The sequence below is a fragment of the Macaca nemestrina genome, chromosome 7 (genome assembly GCF_043159975.1).
Source record: "Macaca nemestrina isolate mMacNem1 chromosome 7, mMacNem.hap1, whole genome shotgun sequence".
In the NCBI taxonomy this organism is placed as follows: domain Eukaryota; kingdom Metazoa; phylum Chordata; class Mammalia; order Primates; family Cercopithecidae; genus Macaca; species Macaca nemestrina.
In genome coordinates, this window is record NC_092131.1 from 142,712,459 (window position 1) to 142,736,647 (window position 24,189).

The 24,189-nt window shown below is 45.6% G+C and overlaps 1 protein-coding gene and 1 pseudogene across 1 annotated transcript in view; one reads left to right on the forward strand and one right to left on the reverse strand.

Annotated features, from left to right (window-relative positions):
- LOC105489414 (family with sequence similarity 81 member A) overlaps nucleotides 1-16,771 on the reverse strand; it is a 124,298-nt gene extending 107,527 nt beyond the window's left edge. Inside the window, exon 1 of the mRNA XM_011754297.3 lies at nucleotides 16,674-16,771. The gene's annotated coding sequence lies outside the window, so the exon portion shown is untranslated. The remainder of the gene's footprint in view (nucleotides 1-16,673) is intronic.
- A 5,562-nt stretch (nucleotides 16,772-22,333) lies between these two features.
- LOC105489485 (ribosome biogenesis protein NSA2 homolog pseudogene) lies at nucleotides 22,334-23,194 on the forward strand (annotated as a pseudogene).
- Nucleotides 23,195-24,189: the final 995 nt, after the last annotated feature.

Sequence of the window (24,189 nt, forward strand, 5' to 3'; positions counted from 1 at the left end):
AAACACGATTGAATTGAACACTGTATTTTATCTTTAATTTGTTTTAGAGACAAGGTCTCACTCTGTCACCCAGGCTGGGGTGCAGTTGTCTGATCATAGCTCACTGCAGCCTCGAACTCCTGGGCTCAAGTGATACCCCAATCTCAGGGGTACTACAAGCTGGTACTACAAGCATGTGTCACCATACTTGGCTAATTTTTTTTATTTTGTGTGGAGACAGGGTCTCACTATGTTGACCAGGCTACTCTTGAACTCCTGGACTCAAGCAATCCTCCTGCCTTGGCCTCCCAAAGTGCTGGGATTACAGAAATGACCCACTGTGCCTGGTCCACTTAAAAACACTTTAAAATGGTTAATTTTATGTTATGTGAAATTCCACCTCAATTAAAAAAACACAACGAACACCTGTTATGTGCCTTATTTTGTTTAAAAGATACGGCCTTATGAACTTTCTTTTCCTTTCCTGGTCAAAAATATCAAATTAAAGTGGATATAAATAGGTGAGAGATGATAGATAGATAGATAGATAGATAGATAGATAGATAGATAGATAGATAGATATGTAGATAGATAGATAGATAGATAGATAGATAGAGGTTTGAGGGTTTAATCTGTCCCCAAGGATAAGAGCTTTAAAACCTCAATACTTTTTTGAGAGATAGATAGATAGATAGATAGATAGATAGATAGATAGATAGATAGATAGATGATAGATAGATAGATGATTGATAGATAGATAGATAGATAGATAGATAGATAGATAGATAGATAGACGGATAGGGCCGGGCGCGGTGGCTCAAGCCTGTAATCCCAGCACTTTGGGAGGCCGAGACGGGCGGATCACGAGGTCAGGAGATCGGGACCATCCTGGCTAACACGGTGAAACCCCATCTCTACTAAAAAGTACAAAAAAAACTAGCCGGGCGAGGTGGTGGGCGCCTGTAGTCCCAGCTACTCGGCAAGCTGAGGCAGGGAATGGCGTGAACCTGGGAGGCGGAGCTTGCAGTGAGCTGAGATCCGGCCACTGCACTCCAGCCTGGGCGACAGAGCGAGACTCCGTCTCAAAAAAAAAAAAAAAAAAAAAGAAAAAGATAGATAGACGGGTAGATAAATGTTTAAGGGTTTAATCTGTCCCCAAGGATAAGAGCTTTAAAACCTCAATACTTTTTCCGAAGGACCAAGGACTCCAGGTATAGGCCAGCAATAAATACAAGGTATAGCCAGGCAGCAGTGGCAAAGTAGAGCACAGTTACAAGTAAGGATTTAGACTGACATTATAGACAAAATAACAGAAATTCGGAAGAGGCTCCTGTGAGGAAAGCAGACATGGGGGAAGTCTTAAGCAGCACCAGGGAGAGCTCCCAGCCCGTAGTATATATGCTCCTGCTATACGCTAAGCTGCCCATTTTCCTCCAGAAACTAAGGTCTTCCCCAGATTGTCCTGCGTTTAAAGCAGATCCATCATGGACTTAAGGACCTTTCTGACCTCCAGTGATAGGGTCCACATATACTCCCACACAAGAATTTTTGGTCAAGCTCTCAGGTCAAGCTCCACTGAGCTCCAATTCTACCTAGAACATTGCCCCTGAAAGTGTGATCTGGGCACAAGAACACAAGCCCCTCTACTGTGTTAGGAATGCAGAGTTCAAGGGCCCCAGCCCAGGTCTACAGAATCAGAATCTGCATTTTAACAAGACCTCCTGCTGATTCGTATGCACATTTAAGTCTGACAGGTACTGGCCTAGAGAATGTGGCCCCACCAGAACTCAGCAGAGCACCGTTTTCAAGAGCCTTCCTTGGCTTTGTTACTGGATGAGTGATCCTGGGGGTAGGAACCCTGTCATTAAAATCATTGGGATTATACAATAAGTCGTATGAAGCATTGGGAAGAAATGTGATAAAAATGAAGAAACAAAAGGAAAAATTATCTCTAGGCTGATATTTGGTATGCAACAACATGCAACTGGTATTTGGTTTAAAATGTGTTTGTTTTTCCATTAGATTCAGCTGTCCTAATTTGAAAGAGCCTCCAAAAATATCAGTTGCTATTTAGCTTCCCTTAGTTAAGACTTGTTTAATTTTGTTAGACAATGAAGTTAATTCTCATCACTGCAACAAGAAAAACAATGTCATGAACCCACAAAAGATGTCCCCACCTACCTATGGTCACAGTGGCATAAGCTGGGGACATTGACTAAAGGCATGTCCTAGTCACTTAAACTTACCAGGGTATAATGGGGACTGCCAGAATCAGCGCTAGAAGCTGCATGTAAGAGATGTGATTCCTGCTTGTGTTTGCTTCTTGAATTTCAATTTCCTAGCAGGAACATTTTTGCCCTGCTTCTTAGACGGCAGTCCCTAAAGAGTCATTCTCCATTTTTATCCTGCAATGGATTTTCTAAGCCATCATTTCAGGTAAATTCTCTATGAATCAATCCAGTATGCATGAGGAATTGGCTCTGAGTCCAGCTCTGGGCTAGGGGGTGTGAAGGGGAAAGGGGCTAGGTGGCAAGACCCAAAATACATTCCAGCTGCATGCTCCCTACCCTCCAGAGGGGCAGAGCTGTAGTTGTTTTTTGGTTTCTTTGTTTTTTGTTTTTTAGATGGAGTCTTGCTCTGTCACCCAGGCTTGAGTGCAGTGGCATGATCTCAGCTCACTGCAAGCTCCAGCTCCAGGAGCGATTCTCGAGCGATTCTCCTGCCTCAGTCTCCCAAGTAGCTGGGATTACAGGCATCCGCCACCATGCTCGGATAATTTTTGTATTTTCAGTAGAGACAGGGTTTCACCATGTTGGCCAGGCTGGTCTCAAACTCTTGTCCTCAAGTGATCTGCCTGCCTCGACCTCCCAAAATGCTGGAATTACAAGTGTGAGCCACTGCGCCCAGCCTGTTGTTTTTTTAATAGACTTCAAAAACAGGAAACCATTGGGAAGAAATGAAAGAGAGGGTAATGAAGTACTAGAAAATGTGGTTCGCACTTCAAGTACTATAGAAGGTCAGAAAAGAATGAGTTCTTTCCTATGAAAAGAGGAGAGGAAAATTTAAATGGTCCTTGATGAATGTGTTTCAATTTCATGCATAGAAGAGAGATTAAGGGAAGTTTCTAGGGAGGAAAGAGGGAGTGCAAAGGCACAAAGGTGAGAGTTATTTAATATCTCGTATTTTACCTTCCACTTCCCTAAATGAGAAGAAGAATAACAGGATTTGTTTTAGTTAAATCATAGGTTTTAATGATACGGTTAAATGAGATGGTTTTTGCAATTGCTTTATAGACTAAAGGGTTATTCGAATTATTCCTTACTACTGTTATTATTATCATTGTTATGGGCATGCCTGCTGTGTTTAGGACTTTACCCTAGGCCTATGGATAATCAAACTGATAAAATGATTTCAGTAACCAACTAGCAGTGATTTAAAACCAGAATACCAAGTTCTGATTTCTACAACTTATGATCAAACCAGCCAAGAGATTTGAATCAGTCTTCTACGTAAGACATTTTTTTTCTACAGTCAGTCTGTTCAGAAATCAAACTACAGATCAGAAGGATAATGATGACAATATTAACACTGGTCATCATTAATTGTATATCAGTGGACTGGGCTGTCTGCACACATGCCCTTGCTAATTCCTCACAGCAGAACTATGAGGAGGAGACATCACCCCATTCTGAAGAAAAGGAAACTGGGGCTCAGAGAATTTAAATAACCTATCCATCTTCAGAACTAATAAGTGATGAGCCTGGATTTAAACACATGCTTGTCTGGCTTCAAAGCCTAAGCTCTTCCCCCATGTTACCAGATATGAAAAGGAAATCACGCAAGAAAAGTCACCCTTTAGGGTTTTTCCTACCATGCCTGGGTAACATGAACAACAAATTGGGAGGAAAAAATAGCTGAATACATGAACTAAACTGAACATTGCACCAAGCTTGGAAACACCTTTGTACCCTGGACCAAGCTATTGATTAGACCAGATTCTAACACCCTTTCTAACTTTTCTTACTCTACTCTTGGGGAGAATGGATTCAAGGGAACCAACCAGCTTACCCTTGTAAATTACAGAATGTTGTTTTCTAAACAGAAAAAGGTGGGGTTACAGCTGATGAACTTGATTGGTTGTAAAACTCAGTTAGATAAATTACATCCAAAGCACCTCTTCGCCACATAAGGTAGCTTTTCTGTTGCCACTGTTTGTTGCCTCGGCCCCCATAGCTCATTTCTCATCACAGCCTCACAGCTACCTCACAGCTCACATCATGCCCTCAATGTGCTTGCACTGTGAAGCGAATGCTACTGTATTTGTTCTCGGGAAGAGAAAAAAGTATCAGCTTTGTCTTCCTGATAAAGTCAGACAAAAAACCTTTTTTATTTTTATTTATTTATATATTTATTTTGGAGATGGAGTCTCACTCTGTTGCCCAGACTGGAGTGTAGTGGCACGATCTTGGCTCACTGAAACCTCTGCCTCCCGGGTTCATGTGATTTTCCTGCCTCAGCTTCTTGAGTAGCTGGGATTACAGGCGTGCACCATCAGGCCTGGCTAATTTTTTTTTGTATTTTTAGTAGAGATGGGGTTTTACCATGTTGGCCAGGCTGGTTTTGAACTCCTGGCCTCAAGTGACCTGTCCATTGTGGCCTCCCAAAGTGCTGGGATTACAGGCGTGAGCCACTGCACCCGGCCAGAAAACCTTTCTTTTTTTTTTTTTTTTTCTTTTAATAGCTACATTGATCACAAAGTAAGTTGAACACTTAGAGGTTGAGGAGGCAACATTAAGAAAACCAAGTAAATATAAAAGGGGAGCCGACAGTTTGGTACAGAATGTGACCACTAACTCAGCATCCTCAGGCTCTGAGAGGGACAGAATCAGAATGTGGAGAGCACAGCCTGGGTGTTCAGCACGCATCCATCTGGACCTTCGGCAAGCTGAACTCACTTTCTATCTATAGCATCCTTCATTTTGTTTTTCTTTTAAAAATGTATTTCCCAGGATTCTTTCACGGCAACCACAGAAGTGCCTCAGCTCTTTCCCCATGTCTCCCCCTTCCCCAGCCCCCATCACCCTCTTCAGTGATTCTGGGCATAGCACCAGATGCAGACACGACAGCACAAGTCTAGGATGGGAACTGTTTGGCTGCTTACTCGCAGAAAGAATTTTGAAAAACTATGCACCCCCCTGTCTATTTTTAGGTTGGCATCTAAAATTTGTCACCATAAGTTCAAATAGTTGCACAAAATGTAATTTCTAGCATAATGATATTTGAAAATAGATTGGTTCCAGCACCCTTTGGAATGATTCCAGTGACCGCTAAGCATACAGATATGGGATACCTGCTTCTTGGGTCATTATGCAGACTCAAGGGCTGAATAGAGACACAGTGCCTGGCACATGATAAATACTATGTCTTTGCCGTATGTGTGGGCGTATAGAGAAAGAAAGAGGGAAAGAGAAGGCAAGACGTTAGCAGTAAATCTTAGGAGAGATTGTAGCAGACGATGTTGATGCCCCACCCCACATCCCCTCAGCTCCTGTTTGAGTTCACTCACAGCTGTGGTTCACAGTTTTTGCCATGGGAAGACTTGACACCTCAAATGACGCATCTCACTGCTTCTCTGCCAGAGGGCTTTCTCCAGCACAGGGAAGCGTGCAATACTACTGGTTAGGCACAACCTGGAAACTGAGGCAGCTGACTTTCTCAGGGTTGACTCTTAACCAATGGGAAGAGGAGGCAGTGGATAAAAGCCCCCGTCTCCCCATCCTTTGGTGAGACAACTGGGAAGCTTATCATGCTTGGTTTCCCAGAAGGTCCCCAGGACGGAGCCCCGGTTGCACACAGCGGTGACTGCCGCAGGAATGCACATATTATTACTGTGTTTTCCTTTCCTGTCACACGTCCTGCACCCTTTCACTTGTGCTTTCTGGGATCGCCTCCCGAATAAACGTTCTGTACCCAGGTTCTCTCAGGATCTCCTCTGAGGGAAACCCAACCAAGTCCAGGAGATATGGGGATTCATTACAGTGCCCTTTCCATTTTTCTGTGGTTTGAAACTTTCCAAAGTAAACATATAAACAGATTTGTTTAAATGTTTTAGAAGAGCAGCCCTACGGTATGTTCAGGGATTGTACCTGGCTGTGTGCTCCAGAATCCAGTCTGTGACCCTCCCAGAGATTCTGTAAACTACTGAGTATCCCTTAATCAGCCCATTTCTGCTTAAAAACAAATCATTGATATTGAATCGTTTTAGTAGCAAGAGGTATAGGAGAATGGTTCTGAATGGGGAATCCTTCCATCATTCAAGGGCAGCTAACTCCTCTCAGCCTCTGACTATTCTTTTTGCTGCCATTTAAATATACATTATATATATAATGAACGTGGTGTCTTAAAACAGCACAAACTTATTGTCTTACAGTTCTGCAGGTCAGAGGTCTAGCATGGGCCTCACTGGGCTAAAATCAAAATGTATACAGAGCTGTACTCTTTTTTTTTTTTTTTTTTCTTGAGACGGAGTCTCACTCTTTCATCCAGGCTGGAGGGCAGTGGCACAATCTCGGCTCACTGCAAGCTCCACCTCCCGGGTTCACTCCATTCTCCTGCCTCAGCCTCCTGAGTTGCTGGGACTACAGGCACCCGTCACCACGTCCGGCTAATTTTTTGTATTGTTAGTAGAGACGGGGTTTCACCATGTTAGCCAGGATGGTCTCGATCTCCTGACCTCGTGATCTGCCCATCTTGGCCTCCCAAAGTGCTGGGATTACAGGTGTGAGCCACCGCGCCCGGTCTCAGAGCTGTATTCTTTTTAGAGGCTCTAGAAAAAGCTTCATTTCCTTGACTCTGCCGGTTTCTAGGGGCTGCCTGCATTCTTTGGCACATGGCCCCTTTTGCCGTCTTCAAGCCAGCAATAGCAGATCAAGTCCTTTCAACATAGCATCTCTCCAATCCTCTCTTCTGCCTCTGTGTTCCACTTTTAAGCACTCATTAGATTGGCCCCATCTCAAGATCAACTGACTAGCAATCTTAATTTCCTTTTGCTGGGTGCAGTGGCTCACACCTGTAATCCCAGCACTTTAGGAGGTCAAGGCAAGCGGATCAAGAGGTCAGGAGTTCAAGACCAGCCTGGCCAACATAGTGAAACCCCCATCTCTACTAAAAATACCAAAATTAGCCAGGCGTGGTGTTACATGCCTGTAATCCCAGCTACTCAGGAGGCTGAGGCAGGAGAATTGTTTCAACCCAGGAGGCGGAGGTTGCAGTGAGCCAAGATTGTGCCACTGCACTCCACTGTGGGCGACAGAGCAAGATTTTGTCTCAAAAAAAAACAAAACAAAAAAACACGCTGCACGCGGTGGCTCACACCTGTAATCCCAGAACTTTGGGAGGCCGAGGAGAGCGGATCGTGAGGTCAGGAGATCGAGACCATCCTGGCTAATATGGTGAAACCCCGTCTCTACTAAAAATACAAAAACTTAGCCAGACATTGTGGCGGATGCCTGTAGTCCCAGCTACTCAGGAGGCTGAGGCAGAAGAATGGCGTGAACCTGGGAGGCGGAGCTTGCAGTGAGCCGAGATCCCGCCACTGAACTCCAGCCTGGGTGACAGAGTGAGACTCACTCTCAAAAAAAAAAAAGTTTTTTCCTTTTACCATGTCAAGTAATGAAGGAGTTCAGGAAATGCCATCCCCAAATACACCAATTTGGTATATTGATTACTTAGAGCTGGAGGTATTTGAAAGAGCAAATGCAAGGGGAGGCTTTCTCTTAACTCCCCACCTGCCTAAATACAGATCCTCAATAAAGAACTCAGTTGTCACCAGTCCCCTCCTCAGGAGTTTCATCAGCCAGGGAAGATTAACTCATCACAGGAGAGAAAACAAGAAGCCAACACCACACCCAGAGAAGGGCCCATTAGTTTTTATTCCAAAATCACTTACTCTCTCCTAAATTGCCTGCATACATCCTCCCCTCTCCCCTATGAAGAGGGCATACAAGCTCCTAAATCCCTCTGGTTTGGGGGGATTCCCTTTTCTTTCCTGTGATGCCCCGTGCACATAATACATTTGTATAACTTTTCTCCTGTTAATCTGCCTGTTGTCAGTTCATTTCATGGGCTCAGCTATGAAACCCTCAGAGAGTGGAGGGGAAGTGTTTCCTCTCCTACAGTAGCATATTCACTAGTTTCAAGAATTAGAATGTGGGTCGGGGTGGTGGCTCACACCTATAATCCCAGCACTTTGGGAGGCCAAGGCGGGAAGGCAGGCGGATCACTTGAGGCCAGGAGCTCGAGACAAGCCTGGCCAACATGGTGAAACCCTGTCTTTGCTAAAAATACAAAAATTAACTGGGCATGATGGTAATCCCAGCTACTCAGGAGGCTGGAGGAGAATCCCCTGAACGTGGGAGATGGAGGTTGCAGTGAGCCGAGATCACGCCACTGCACTCCAGCCTGGGTGACAGAGTGAGACTCTGTCTCCAAAAAATGAAAAAGAATTAGAATGTGGACGTCTTTGGGAGAGCCACCATTCTACTTGACAGAGCCTCATAGCAGCCTGACCCTCATCTTTCCCTTCTCAAGGATGATTAAGAACACCTGGGAGGAAGCTGTGGGCTGTGGCTTCCCAAGCAAATAGGTTTGCTGAGGAAATGAAAACAGCCATCTACCAATCGCTTAAACAGGAACTCTTTTTTTTTTTTAGAGACAGGGGTCTCACTATGCTGCCCAGGCTGGTCTCAAACTCTGGCCTCAAGCTATCCTCCCACCACTGCTTTGCAAAGTGCTGGGATTGCATGCATGAGCCACCATGCCTGGCCAAAACAAGAGCTCTTGCATGCTACAATAAGGAATAGCAGATAATGGCTTAGAACTCTGTTTGCAAATTTAGGCTTAAGTACAGAGACTTTTCTATTTTCCCAAGATTATGTCCCCTAAAATAAGAAAATTAGCTATTAATTCCTCAGTTCACAGGGTGTGTGGTTGTGTGTGTGTGTGTGTGTGTGTATTTAATACTGTCCAACCAGTTTTGAGGCCCTGGCTGGAGATGGTCGGTTCCTCTTCTTGGGCGGCCAGTTACGTCCGCACCTCAACCACCTCCCTGACTGGGCCCTCACACTCTGGGACACTACACACCCACCCTAACTGCCCTGGGCCAGGTGCCAGACAACGAGGGACAGCCCCTGTGTCCCAGAGCCCAGTGAAATTATTCAAATTAGCCAGTAGTAAGCCATGTTCCCCCGCCTCCCACAGAGACCACAAGAAAGGTGCATTTCCACAGCCACCCCCTCGCCCCCTTTGCCACGTGACTGACCCGGGGCTTCACCCGAGTGGCCTTGCGTGGAGTGCTGTTGCTCCCAAGGGAGCTGCACATATAACAAAACTGTAAAACTCTGGTTTCTCTCTCTTGATCTGCACTTTCACTTAAGGTAGCATGTTTACAACGCAAGGTACATGTGTTTGGTTTTTCTTACTGTTTATTTTTTGATTGATTTATTTCCCCTTGAAAAGGGGCTCAGGGAGGAACTTTCTCAACCAGTTCAAGGCTCATTTTAATGTCAACAGTGGAAAGTCCAGAAAGGCCTGAGGCAACAGTCTGCCTTCCTACACTGATGCCCAGTTTCCCTCCGGCCACTCCATAGCAGATGGCAGCAGAGACAGTCTAGGCAGGGACCCACTGTAACACCTTTTTAAAAAAATTTTTTTTCCAAGACAGCGTCACCCAGGCTGGAGTGCAATGGTGCAATCACAGTTCACTGCAGCCTCAACCTCCTGGACTCAAGCGATTCTCCCACCTCAACCTCCCAAATAGCTGGGACTATAGACGCATACCACCACGCCCAGCAAATTTTTGTATTTTTGTAGAGAGAGGGTTTTGCCATGTTGTCTAGGCTAGTCTTAAACTCCTGGGCTCAAGAGATCCACGAGCCTCAGTCTCCCAAAGTGTTGGGATTACAGACATGAGCCACCTCACCCGGCTTGTAACACTGTTCTTTGGAACTGTCTTTTGATTAATCCAAAAACCAGCGTGCAGGGTAACAACATAAATTCTGACTGAAGAAATCTTCTCCTTCATGAATAACTGCTTTATAGCAAGTCTTTTCTGTTTCACAAGTCTTCTCTCTCCCCAACAAAACTCCCGGACCTCCTGTGCCATCATAAACGCTAAACTGCCCCAAACTTGCAACCTTACTGCACCATCTTAGGAGTCCCAGCCCCCGGTCCACTATGCTGGACTGTCTCTACAGCACAATCTCCCCACTCAGAGGAACAGAGAAGCTGGACCCACATGCAGATCTGGGCCAACAGCCCCCAAAATCCAAGCCCTCCTTGGGGCCTCTCCCCTCTGCCCCTCCCACCTCACTCTATCCCATTCTCCCCCTTCCTTTTAACTGTAATAGCCTCTCATCCCCCATTTTGTTTTTTTGTTTTGCTTTTTTTTTTGGTTGTTTGTTTTTCTGCCCACTCAAGTAAAGGCTGCAGCAGGTTCCACCCCGGGGCACTCACCTAAGACAAATAAAGATTAAAGTATTTTTGTTGTTGAGACGGATTGCTGTCGTGCATTCTCGGCTCACTGCAGCCTCCATCTCCTGCGTTCAAGGGACTCTCCTGCTTCAGCCCCCAGACTCAGCTGGGGCTACAGGTGCCTGCCATGCCCGGCTAATTTTTGTATTTTTAGTAGAGATGGGGTTTCACCACGTTGGCCAGGCTGGTCTCAAACTCCTGGCCTTAAGCAATCCTTTCGTCTCGGCCTCCCAAAGTGCTGGGATTACAGGCGTGAGCCACTGCACCTGGCCAATTAAATTATTTTCTTCCTCCTAGTGGAGGGAGATGATTTCACACCTATGAGGGTGAGAGGATGGAAAGTTTCTGAAACTTTTGTCTTTTCCCTGCTCTGAAGGAGAAGTGGGTGCAGCTGTGCTTAGTTTGTTGTGTTTGAGGGCTACTATATACACTCTGATCAATACTCTGAGTAATTTCCTTCCCCTCTTCATGTTTCCAGCTGAACTATTTGTCAACTTTTCTTGTGGGAACCTCAGTGGTCTCTATTGGAAGATACATATATACCTCTTTGTTTCTGCTATGGACTGATACTCATCTTGCTTCTCCTCTGAGTCCAGTCCTGGGCTCCCAGCAACCATACGTAAGAGAGAGCCCTTCCCTCTAGCAGGCATCCTCTGCCCCAACGACTGTTCCCAAAGCAAATCCTAGCCTGTGCTCTGTGCGTTGTCCTCACCCTCCCTGATCTGTGGGTTATGATGTTTGGACTCATTCACAGGGCAAGATCTTAGAATAAAGTAATTATAAAATCTAATATACTTCAACATAATGTTCAAAAGCCGAATGAAAAGCCTGGTGTAAAACCTATACTAAAGAAACATCTGGGCCTGGCGTGGTGGCTCACCTCTGTAATCCCAGCACTTTGGGAGGCCGAGGCAAAAGGACCACTTGAGGCCAGGAGTTCGAGACCAGCCTGGCCAACATGGTGAAACCCCGTCTCTACTAAAAATACAAAGATTAACAGGATGTGGTGGCGCATGCCTGTAATCCCAGCTACTCAGGAGGCTAAGGCAGGAGAATCGCTTGAACTCAGGAGGCAGAGTTCAGCCAAGATCGGTAAGCCGAGATCAGCCATTGAGCTACAGCCTGGGCTACAGAGCCAACAAAGCAAGACACTGTATCAAAGAAAGGAAAAGAAACATCTGTTGCTTGAGCTTGGTTTAAATACAACATTGTTCAAACGCATTTTCTAACTTTTAAAATGTTTCTTTCAAACACAGGATGTGGGACTTTTCTCTGGTTAATGAGTAACCCATTTTCCTGTTGGCTCTGGGTCACCAGGAAGGACTAGGAGTTCCTTCTCCTTCAGTCACTGTGGGTTTTTTTCTTGTAGTCCACAGCTCATATACTCCTTCTGGCCTCACTCATTCCTGCCCAGGAAGAAGCCAGGGGTGAGTGTGGGAGGCACAGAGGAGGGTAAGCTTTACTTAAGGTTAAGAGCTAAGTTATTTGTGTGGACTGAATTCAGTTAGCTCTACTCACTAACTCTGTAACCTTCGATAAGTTAGCTTAACCTCTTCAAGCCTCAGTTTTCTGCAAATAGGGGCTAATAGTAGTACTGACACTTTCTTCTGTACTAGTAAGTTCTTCTCTTTTTTTGGATATGGAGTTTTGCTCTTGCTGCCCCGGCTGGAGTGCAATGGTGCAATCTCGATTCACTGCAACCTCCACCTGCCGGGTTCCAGCTATTCTCCTGCCTCAGCCTCTCAGGCAGCTGGGACTACAGGCACGTACCACCATGCGCGACTAATTTCGTATTTTTAGTAGAGACGGGATTTCACCACGTTGGCCAGGTTGGTCTCGTTCTCCTGACCTTGTGATCCGCTGCCTCGGCCTCCCACGGTTACAGGATTACAGCCATGAGCCACCATGCCTACCCTGTACTAGTAATTTCTATATTATAATAATAGTACTGATATCATCTTTGTACTAATAATTTCTGTGCCTTAATACTAATTTCTGTACTAATAATACAGATACAGTAAAATGTCTGTGGCACCAATAATTTAATAATTCTGCATAATTTCCGTTCTATAACAAACTGCTAAATTTTTTTGTAAAGTGAGCCTAATATAGAGTTATTCTGAGTACTGGATGAGACAAAAAGCAGATAAAACATTCAGAGTATAGCATATAGTACAGGTTAATAAATGTCAGCTATTATTATTATTAATGAGGACTTGTCTTCTAGTCATTCTGCCCGAGCCTTTGCACCTACAGAAACTTGTGAAGAAAATCTAAAACTGGCTTGTTTTCAGGTCTGTCTCAGTACAGAAAAGACAGTCCCAGTGAGTGATCTGTGGGGAAAGGAGAGGAGAACATCCCCTTTCCCTGGGACCTCTTCAAGGAGTCTGTGCACTACCTCCCCAGCTTTGAAAAGAATTTCTTCCTGCCAAGGAGAGAAATGGGGATGAAGGGACTGCAGTGAACCACATGGTCATGAAGCATGAAGTAGGGGCTATTGTTTTCTCTCTGGATAGAATAGCGATTTTTCTCAGAGGGACAAGGATGGTGATCAGACAGAGAAGAAAGGGGACTGACTCTGGTTTGGGGCAGTAACTTTTGACTGTCCCAGAGAAAGGCATCTTCAGGCATAATGGAGACTCCAGAGCCAGGAGAGTGAGAGCCCCAGTGTCACTGCACTGGACCCTGGCCTGGAGTAGAAACACATTCCAAACCTCCCATGGCTGTAAGTGGAGTGAGTGGGTGTCTGGAGGAGGGAATAGGAGTATCATCTTCCTCACCTCCCCTTCCAGGGAGGAGCCACCAGGTAGAGATGAGCTGAATCACTTCAGGGCTGCCCTTAAGACGACATTTTAATTTTTAAATTTTTATCAAATTTTATTTTTAAAGATTAGTCAAGTGTAGTAGTAAGAAGGAGGGAAAGAGTAGAATAAGGTGTTTTATCTGTAACTGACTGAACAATCAAAGTGAGAGATGACAATGTGCTAGCAGCCCTCACTCGCTCTCGGCACCTCCTCGGCCTTGGCGTCCACTCTGGCCGCACTTGAGGAGCCCTTCGGCCCGCCGCTGCACTGTGGAAGCCCCTCTCTGGACTGGCCGAGGCCAGAGCCGGCTCCCTCTGCTGGGTGTGGAGGGAGAGGTGCCGGGTTTGCGCCCGGCGCTCACGGGCCAGCACCAGCACTGGGTGGGCCCTGGCTCAGAGGGCCCCCGCACTGGGAGTGGCCGGCCCACTGGCCTGCCAGCACCACCGGCCCCAGAGAGTGAGGGGCTTAGCACCTGGGCCAGCAGCTGCAGAGGGTGGGCCCCATTCCCCAGCACTGCAGGCCCGCATGGGCCACGCTGGAATTCTCGCCAGGCCTCAGCCGCCTCCCCATGGGGCAGGGCTCGGGACCTGCAGCCCGCCATGCTTGAGCCGCCCGCCCTACCCACGGTGGGCTCCTGTGCGGCCCAAGCCCACCCAATGGGCACCACCTCCTGCTCCGCAGCACCCAGTCCCATCTACCGCTCAAGGGCTTAGGAGTGCAGGCATCCGGCACAGGACTGGCAGGCAGCTCCTCCTGTGGCCCCACAGCACGAACCACTAGGCGAAGCCAGCTGGGGTCCTGAGTCTGGTGGGGACTTGGAGAACTTTTATGTCGAGCTAGAGGATTGTAAATGCACCAATCAGCACTCTGTGTCTAGCTCAGGGATTATAATCGCACCAATCAGCACTCTGTCAAAGTGGACCAATCAGCTCTCTGCAAAATGGACCAATCAGCAGGATGTGGGGGGGGCCCAGATAAGGGAATAAAAGCAGGCTGCCCTAGCCAGCAGCGGAAACTGGCTCCAGTTTGTGGTATGGAGTCTTTGTTCTTTTGCTTTTCATGATAAATCTTGCTGCTGCTCACTTTTTTGCGTCTGCACTGCATTTAAGAGGTGTAACACTCACCGCAAACGTCTGCAGCTTCACTGTGAAGCCAGCGAGACCACAAACCCACCAGGAGGGATGAACAACTCCAGACACACCATCTTTAGGAACTAACACTCACTACAAGGGTCTGCGGCTTCATTCTTGAAGTCAGCGAGACCAAGAACCCACCAATTCCAGACACAAAAATGAGATAACTCACTGCCTTCGGACCAGCCAGATTACATTTTAAAATTAGATCTTTAGGGCCTCATTTTGTTATTTGTATTTTATTTATTTTTATTGGTTTTTTTGAGACGGAGTTTTGCTCTTGTTGGCCAGGCTGGAGTGCAATGGTGTAATCTTGGCTCACTGCAACCTCTGCCTCTCAGGTTCAAGAGATTCTCCTGCCTCAGCCTTCTGAGTAGGTGGGATTACAGGTGCACACCACCATGCCCAGCTAATTTTTTGTATTTTTAGTAGAGATGGGGTTTCACTGTGTTAGCCAGGGTGGTCTCGCTGTCCTGACCTTGTAATCCACCCGCCTTGGCCTCCCAAAGTCCTGGGATTACAGATATGAGCCACTGTACCCCGCTAATTTTTGTATTTTTGATAGAGATGGGATTTGTTGGCCAGGCTTGTCTTGAACACTGGACCTCAGGTGATCTGCCTGCCACAGCCTCCCAAAGTGCTGGGATTATAGGCGTGAGCCACTGTGCCCAGCTGTATTTTATTTTAAATGGAGTCATCCTTGAAATGACTTGGAGTTAAGTCCACGAATTAAAATCAACTATTTCAAATATTTTAAGAAGTAAAACAAAAACAACAACAAAAAAAAAACCATGTATGATTCCCCAACCCTACAATCACCTCCACCCTGATTTTCTGCTTTCAGCCAGGTAGTGCTGAGCCCCTGTCCTCAGAAGCCTGGAATATTTATCAAACAAAAACTTTTTTTCTCTTTTCTCCTGCCGCCCAAGATGCCAGAAGGGAAGAAGGACAAGGGGAAGAAGGTGGCTCCAGCCGCTGCTGTTGCAAAGAAGCAGGAGGCCAGGAAAGTGGTGAATCCCGTGTTGGAGAAAAGGCCTAAGAATCTTGGTATTGGACCGCACACCCAACCCAAAAGGGACCTCACTTGCTTTGTCAAATGGCCCCGCTTTATCAGGTTGCAGTGGCAAAGAGCCATCCTCTACACATGGCTGAAGGTGCTTCCTGTGATGAACCAGTTCACCCAGGCCTTGGACCCCCAAACAGCTACTCAATTATGGTACATAAGCTGGTCCACTAGTACAGACCAGAGACAAAGCAAGAGAAGAAGCAGAGGCTGCTGGCTGAGAAGAAAGCTGCCAGCAAAGGGGACGTCCCCACCAAGAGACCACCTGTCCTTCAAGCAGTAATTATCACTGTAGCCACCTTAGTGGAGAACAAGAAGTCTCAGCTGGTGGTGACTGGACGTGATGTGGATCCCATCAAGCTAGTTGTCTTCTGCCTGCTCCCAGCCTCAGCCTCCTCATCTGGAAAGTGGATGATAATAGGCCAGGCGGGGTGACTCACGCCTGTAATCCCAGTACTTTGGGAGGCCGAGGCGGGCGGATCACCAGGTCAGGAGATCGAGACCATCCTGGCTAACATGGTGAAACCCCGTCTCTACTGAAAATACAAAAAAACTAAGCAGTGTGGTGGCGGGTGCCTGTAGTCACAGCTACTCGGGAGGCTGAGACAGGAGAATGGCATGAACCTGGGAGGCAGAGCTTGCAGTGAGCCAAGATCGGGCCACTGCACTCCAGCCTGGGCGACAGAGTGAGACTCCGTCTCAAAATAATTAAATAAATAAATAAATAAAAATAAATGAAAGAAAGTGGGTGATGATAGTGCATTTCTCTGTGTTGTAAAATAAAGGTCCCTGACTGCATTATCAAGGGGAAGGTAAGACTGGGATGTCTAGTCCATGGGAAGACCTGCACCACTGTCACCACACAGGCTAACTTGAAAGACAAAGAAACTTTGGCTTTGCTGGAAGAAGCTATCAGAACCAATTAGAATGGCAGATACGATGAGATCCGTCATCACCGGGGAGTCAGTGTCCTGGCTCCCAAGTGTGTGGCTCTCATTGCCAAGGTGAAACAGCCAAAAGCTAAAGAACTTGCCACCAAATTGGGTTAAATGTATGCTGTTGAGTTTTCTGCACATAAAAATAATTAAAATAATACAAATTCTCCTTAAAAAAAAAGATAAAAACTTTCCCTCTGGACATCTTGCAGAAATGGAGTTACAATACCTTCCTCCTTGTGCTAAGCCAATCCACACCTCTGAACTGAATGTTGAGAACTGAGCTGAGCAGTCTTCACAAAACAAATGCAGCTTGTAGTAAAATATCATGCAGGATGATTTCATTTCTCTATAAACAGCAAATTTATAGAGACAGAAAGTAGATCAGCGGTTGCCTAGAGCTGGGGGTAGGAGTGGGTATGAACCGAAAATGGACATGAGGAAACATTTTGGGGTAGTGGAAATGTTCTAAAACTGGATTGTGGTAATGGTTGCACAACTCTGCAAACTTACTAAAATTATCGAATTGTACACTTAAATGGGTGAATTTTATGATATATAAATTTGCCTTAATAAAGCTCATGTTGTTTTAAAGTTAGTGTAAGTAACTGATTTAAATTGGTATGCCAAATAACACTGGTTAGTATCTACATTAGGATCCTGACTCCACTGCTCGCAAACCACGTGAGTTGAAATAAATGATTTCACATCCCCCAGCCTCAATCTCCTCATCTGTAAGTGGGTGATGATAGTGCATATCTGATAAAGCAGAGTGCCAATTAAATGAGGTAACTTACAGATTCTTAACGCATTATATTTTATCTTAGAAATGAGAATGTAAGAAGGTAAGGAGGTGTGAGTGTTTATCCTTTCTTGGCTTGGGGAGGGAAGGTCATTCTGAATTTTTCAATGAGAATGATCTGGAAGGCGCATTTCAGACTCTCAGACCCACCCATTCCCATGTGCCCAGTGGTTTCACATTTCCCGTCTTCCTTTCCAGGGCCCTTGAACATTGACAGCCACCTCTTTCTGGGTCAAGTTGCAAGGATAAAAGGAATAGTATTTGTTATCAGGCAGAAGGAGCGAGTGGCAGACTGCAGAAGCTCCAGGCCCTTAGGTGACTGTTCTATACTGGCTGCCCTAGGAGACGCTCTAAGGCAGACATAATCAGGGCAACTGAATGTACAACATGGATCCCTGATGCCCAGATAAGCCCAGAAAAGTCAAAGCTGGCTATTGGGAGCAAAATGAGATAACTCAAAAGAGGCAGTGTGGGAGAAAGAGGGATGGGCCCAAGGCCAGTGGGAGGGTTTGTTCTCTCCTCGTGTGTGGAGCGCACTTATGCTGAAGTTTTTAGGGACATGGGATGGACAGGATGAAGTAGTAGCAATTAGTATTATTATTTTTTTTTAGATGAAGTCTCACTCTGTCACCCAGGCTGGAGTGCAGTGGCGTGGTCTCGGCTCACTGCAGCCTCTGCCTCCAGGGTTCAAGCAATCCTTCCACATCAGCCTCGCAAGTAGCTGGGATTACAGGCATGCACCACCATGCTCAGGCAATTTTCATCTTTTTAGTAGAGACGGGGTTTTGCCATATTGTCCAAGCTGGTCTTGAACTCCTGACCTCAAGGGATCCACCCGCCTCAGCCTCCCAAAGTACTGGGATTCCAGGTGTGAGCCATGGAGCCCGGCCTAATTCTTAGCAGAAAGAGGCATACAGTTGCATTCTTCATACCCTCACAAACCCCTCCCACTCTGTTCTTGGCAGGCTGGCCTGTTCATTCATTCATCCCACATACACTACCAAATTCCTGTTCTCACAGACCTTACATTGTAGTGGAAGACAGATCATAAAGAAATAATCAAATGACTCTATAACCTAAATGCTAACAACGAAGGGATGTGTAGGAGGCAAGATGGCTTAGACTGAGGGGTCAGGGAAGACCTCTCTGAGGAAGTAACATGTTAGCAGGGCTTTGAGGGAGCAAAAGAAACAAAGTTTGGAAGAAAGAGCACTCTTGGCGGACAGAAGAGAACATGCAAAGGCCCTGGGCTTGGTGTCAGCTCTGTGTGTTCAAAGAGCACAAAGAAGCCAGTGTAGCTGGGACAGAGTGAGAGGGAAGCAGGGTGGTAGGAGATTATTTCAGGGTGATGCTCAGGGCCCAGACCTATTGGCTTTACTGGCCATTAGAAACTCATGGATTTCATTTCAGATGTGATGAAATGCCATTGGAAGAGTTTTGAACAGGATAGCAAGTGATCTGATCTTGAGGTTATTCCAGCTGTTGCGACAAATATAGGCTGGGCATGGTGGCTAATGCCTGCAATTCCAACACTTTGGGAGGCCAAGGTGGGAGGACCACTTGAGGCCAGGGGTTAGAGGCCAGCCTGGGCAACATAGTGAGACTCCATCTCTACAAAAACTACAAAAATGAGGTGGGTGTAGTGGTGCGTACATGTCGTCTCAGTCAGGAGGCTGAGGCAGGAGGATTGCTTGAGCCCAGGAGTTGGAGTCTACAGTAAGCTATGGTCGCTCCACTGCACTCCAGCCTGGGCAACAGAGCGAGATTGTGTCTCTAAAAAAAAACAAAGAATGTATAGGAACTTTCTCACCAAACTACTACAGGATTCCACACCAAAGTGAACAGCCCCTTCTACCTGAGAAAATCTCATGGTCTTGTCTAAGGTGCCAAGAAATATGGGCTACAGACTCTGAATTGCCAGAATGAGGAGCTGGGTCTTTCCTCCCATTTTCTGTTCCTGATGGATCTTCTCTTTCCCACTTAGGCTTCGTGCATAGATGTGTCTCCCTCTCCTTTTTTGCCCTGAGAATCAATGGGTTTGTTTGTGGAGGTTTACCTTTAGAAACAATTCAGGTCAGGCACGATCGTTCAGGCCTGTAATCCCAGCACTTTTGGGAGGCCGAGGCAGGCGAATGACAAGGTCAACAGATCAAGACCATCCTGGCCAACATGGTGAAAACCCGTCTCTACTGAAAATACAAAAATTAGCCAGGTGTGGTGGCGCCCACCTGTAGTCCCAGCTGCTCAGAGGCTGAGGCAGGAGAATCGCTTGAACCCGGGAGGCGGAGGTTGCAGCAAGCCAAGATCGCTCCACTGCACTCCAGCCTAGGCGACAGAGCAAGACTCTGTTTCAAGAAAAAAAGAAAAGAAAAGAAAAGAAGCAATTCAGTCCCCATTAATTCTCTGATATTGAGTCTTGAAAACACTGGAAAAAATGTTTATTAAGATTTGGAAGAAATTTGCAATTTAAAGTGTTTTAACTGAAAAGAAATCAATTACCTCCCTGAGTGCCATGAATGCTAATTCTCTGTGCTTTTTTTGTTTTTTATTATTATACTTTAAGTTCTAGGGTACGTGTGCACAACGTGCAGGTTTGTTACATATGTATACATGTGCCATGTTGGTGTGCTGCACCCATTAACTCGTCATTTACATTAGGTATATCTCCTAATGCTATCCCTCTCCCCTACCTCCTCCCCACAATAGGACCCGGTGTGTGATGCTCCCCTTCCTGTGTCCAAGTGATCTCTTGTTCAATTCCCACTTATGAGTGAGAACATGTGGTATTTGGTTTTCTGTTCTTGTGATAGTTTGCTGAGAATGATGGTTTCCAGCTGCATCCATGTCCCTACAAAGGACACGAACTCATCCTTTTTTATGGCTGCATAGTATTCCATGGTGTATATGTGCCACATTTTCTTAATCCAGTCTGTCACTGATGGACATTTGAGTTGATTTCAAGTCTTTGCTCTTGTGAATAGTGCCGCAATAAACATACGTGTGCATGTGTCTTTATAGCAGCCTGACTTATAATCCTTGGATATATCCCCAGTAATGGGATGGCTGGGTCAAATGGCATTTCTAGTTCTAGATCCTTGAGGAATCACCACACTGTTTTCCACAATGGTTGAACTAGTTTACAGTCCCACCAACAGTGTAAAAGTGCTCCTATCCAGCACCTGTTGTTTGGACAGCACCACATCCTCTCCAGCACCTGTTGTTTCCTGATTTTTGAATGATTGCCATTCTAACTGGTGTGAGATGGTATCTCATTGTGGTTTTGATTTGCATTTCTCTGATGGTGAGTGATGATGAGAATTTTTTCATGTGTCTGTTGGCTGTATGAATGTTGTCTTTTGAGAAGTGTCTGTTCATATCCTTTGCCCACTTTTTGATGGGGTTGTTTGATTTTTTTTAAAGCTCTCTTCAACTCTAACCAGATCTCCACTGCCTGAATTGAAAGAAGACCTTAGGTAAGACTTTCTAGCCAGAGATAACACTTCCATAAAATAACCAGAAGAACTGGGGCACAAAGAGGCTGTACTCATCTGCTTGGACTGCCATAACAAAGCACAGGGTCAGGGTGTCTTAAACAACACAAATGTATTTTCTCACAGTTCCAGAGGCTGGAAGTCCAACACCAACGTGCCAGCGGGATTGGTTTCTAGTGAGACCCCTTTCCCCTGCTTGCAGACAGCCACCTTCTCACTGTCTCCTTGTGTGGCCTTTTCTCTGTCTATGCTTGGGGGTTGGGAGAGCTCGGATGTCTCTCTTCTTTTAAGAACACTAGTCCTATCTAATTAGGACTACAATCTTATGGCCTCATTTAACCTTAATTTCATCTTTAAATGCCAGATCTCCAAATACAGTCATATTGGGGGTTAGGGCTTCAACATATGAATGTGGGGGTAGGAGGTGGGGGGCGGGTAGCACACTTCATAACTGAAGTTCTCAATAAATGTTCAGTGAAGATCTAGGTAAATGAATGGATTTCCCTGGACACCCTGAAACTATCAGAGACCTCTGATGGAGCATGAGGTAAAGACAGTGGCTCAGGCAGAGAAATTATAGACCCATGAACTAAGTGACCTAGAACCTACATAAATCAGTAGCGTTCCTCTACGTCGGCAATAACCCACTAGAAAATGCAATAACAATTAAGACTCAGTTCACTGTAGTAACAACAATCATAATATCTCAAATTTTACCTAGCAAATAATATATATATAAGACCCCTGTGAAGACAATTTAGAAATGCTATTAAAGCATATTTTAAAAGGAATAGAGGATGGGCATGGTGGCTTACACCTGTAATCCCAGCACTTTCAGATGCCAAGGCAGGCGGATCAGTTGAGGCCAGGAGTTCGAGACCAGCCTGGTTAACATGGTGAAACCCCCATCTCTACTAAAACTCCAAAAAAAAAACAAAAACAAAAACAAAGAAACACCCAAAAAACTAGCCGGGCTTGTTGGCACATGCTTGTAATCCCAGCTACTTGGGAGGCTGAGGCAGGAGAAACGCTTGAACCCGGGAGGCAGAGGTTGCAGTGAGCCAAAATCAAGCCACTGCACTCCAGCCAGGAAGACAGAGTGAGACCCTGTCTCAAAATAAAAATAAAAATAAGTAATAATAATTTTAAATATCCTTCTAGCCAAGCCAAGCACATCGAAGGGACTAAGTAGGCCTGTGAGCCACTAGTTTGTAACTCATGGTGAGTATAATAGGCATGAGGCTTGTTCCTAAACGTAGGGGTGTAGGAGGCAGAAGAATACAAGGAGACCCTCCCCGTCCCACACGCTGTTACCTCTCCACCTCTCTACAGGCAGCTTTCCTAAGGTCCTGGACCTTCAGATCCTTGCTGGAGTTGGAGGCAGAAATGTTCTAGATCTACAAAACAGTTAGGGGATATTAAGGAATATTAAGATAGCCACCTCCCAAACTAGGGCATCCTCCTAACATTATCCACGGCTGATTAGTAACACGTGGGAGAGAAATTTGGGTTTATTACTCTATAGCAGTACATAAAGCAATAGCAAAGTTAATACAAAATCACTTTCCTGTCAGGTCTGCACGGGGTCGGCTCATGGGTTTCTAAGACCTGAAAATTGAGAGCGTTTTCGCACCCCCGCTCCTGGCGGCTCTGCGGTCAACATGCCACGGAACAAATATATTGAATTACGCTGTAAACACTATGGATACTGTTTAGATTACCATGAGGAAAAGAGAAAGAAGGAAAGTCGAGAGGCTCATAAATGTTCAAAGAAGGCAAAGAAAATGATTAGTCTGAAGGCTAAGCTTTACCACAAACAGGGCCATGCTGAGAAAATACAAATGAAAAAGACTATCAAGATGCATGAAAAGAGAAACACCAAAAAAACAAAAACAAAAAAAGAATGCTGAAAAGATTCCACAGGGAGCAGTACCTGCCTATCTGCTGGACAGAGAGGGACAGTCTCAAGCTAAAGTACTTTCCAACATGATCGAACGGAAACGAAAAGAGAAGGCGGGAAAAGGGGAAGTCCCTCTGCCTAAAGTACGTGCCCAGGGAGAAACAGAAGGATTAAAAGTTATTCGAACAGGAAAAAGAAAGAAGGCGGCGTGGAAGAGGCTGGTTACTAACGTCTGCTTTGTTGGAGATGGCTTTACAAGAATACCACCTAAGTATGAAAGATTCATCAGGCCAATGGGCTTGCGTTTCAAGAAAGCCCATGTAACACATTGTGAACTGAAAGCCCACCTTTTGCCTACCAGTGCTTGGTGTAAAGAAGAACTCGTCGTCCCACTGTATACAACTTCAGGTGTTATTACCACAGGTACTGTCATTGAGGTAAATGTGAGCAAATTGGGCCTTGTGACGCAAGGAGGCAAAGTTATTTGCAGAAAATATGCCCAGGTTACCAACAATCCTGAAAATGATAGATGCATAAATGTAGTCTTACTGGTTTGATAGCAATTCCATATATAATTATTGAGGACTACACACCAATTGAAAAAACTGCCATTACTGTGATGTTTTTTTTTTTTTTTTTTTTTTTTTTTGAGACGGAGTCTTGCTCTGTCGCCCAGGCTGGAGTGCAGCGGCGCAATCTCGGCTCACTGCAAGCTCCGCCTCCCGGGTTCACGCCATTCTCCTGCCTCAGCCTCCCGAGTAGCTGGGACTACAGGCGCCCGCCCCTGCGCCCGGCTAATTTTTTCTATTTTTAGTAGAGACGGGGTTTCACCATGGTCTCGATCTCCTGACCTTGTGATCCGCCCACCTCGGCCTCCCAAAGTGCTGGGATTACAGGCGTGAGCCACCACGCCCGGCTACTGTGATGTTTCTGAATAATACCAAACAGCCATACACGTCTGCAGTCATCAAGATATTTATTAAATTGTAAACATTAAAATGGAAAAAAATACAAAATCATTATAAAAATAATAATCCTTTAGGACTCTAACTTCAAACATACCTCTTATCTGCAAATATTAGAAAAGATCACTTTCCCTTTAAATGTGCAAAGAGAAAATGTTTCCAGAATAAATCTGAAACCTTTGTAGTCCTTTGGCTGGAAGGATCACCCTACTAAAAATGCATCAAAGAAACACTAATCAAATAACCAGTGAATGTAAAATTATAAACCAACATGTGTATTAAAGGAAAGAAACGGAGGGAATGTGCAAGGACTTTTAACAGACTGGGAGTTTAGATTTCCCCCCTGAAAGCAACTGGCACTGACAACAGAAAGAGACTGGGATTCACTGGAAGAAGAAAAGAGCATTGCAGCTTGGAACAGACCTGAGGCCAAAAGGAGGGCAGAGCATTGGCAAAAGTCAGCCAAGGAGGCTGGAGTGAAGGGAGCAGGGGAACAATGACGCCTGATGAAGCAGGAGGGGTGTGGACCTGAGTGATTAGAGCTGTGTAGACTGCAGTTAGCCATCCTAGGGTTTTAAGAGGTGGAG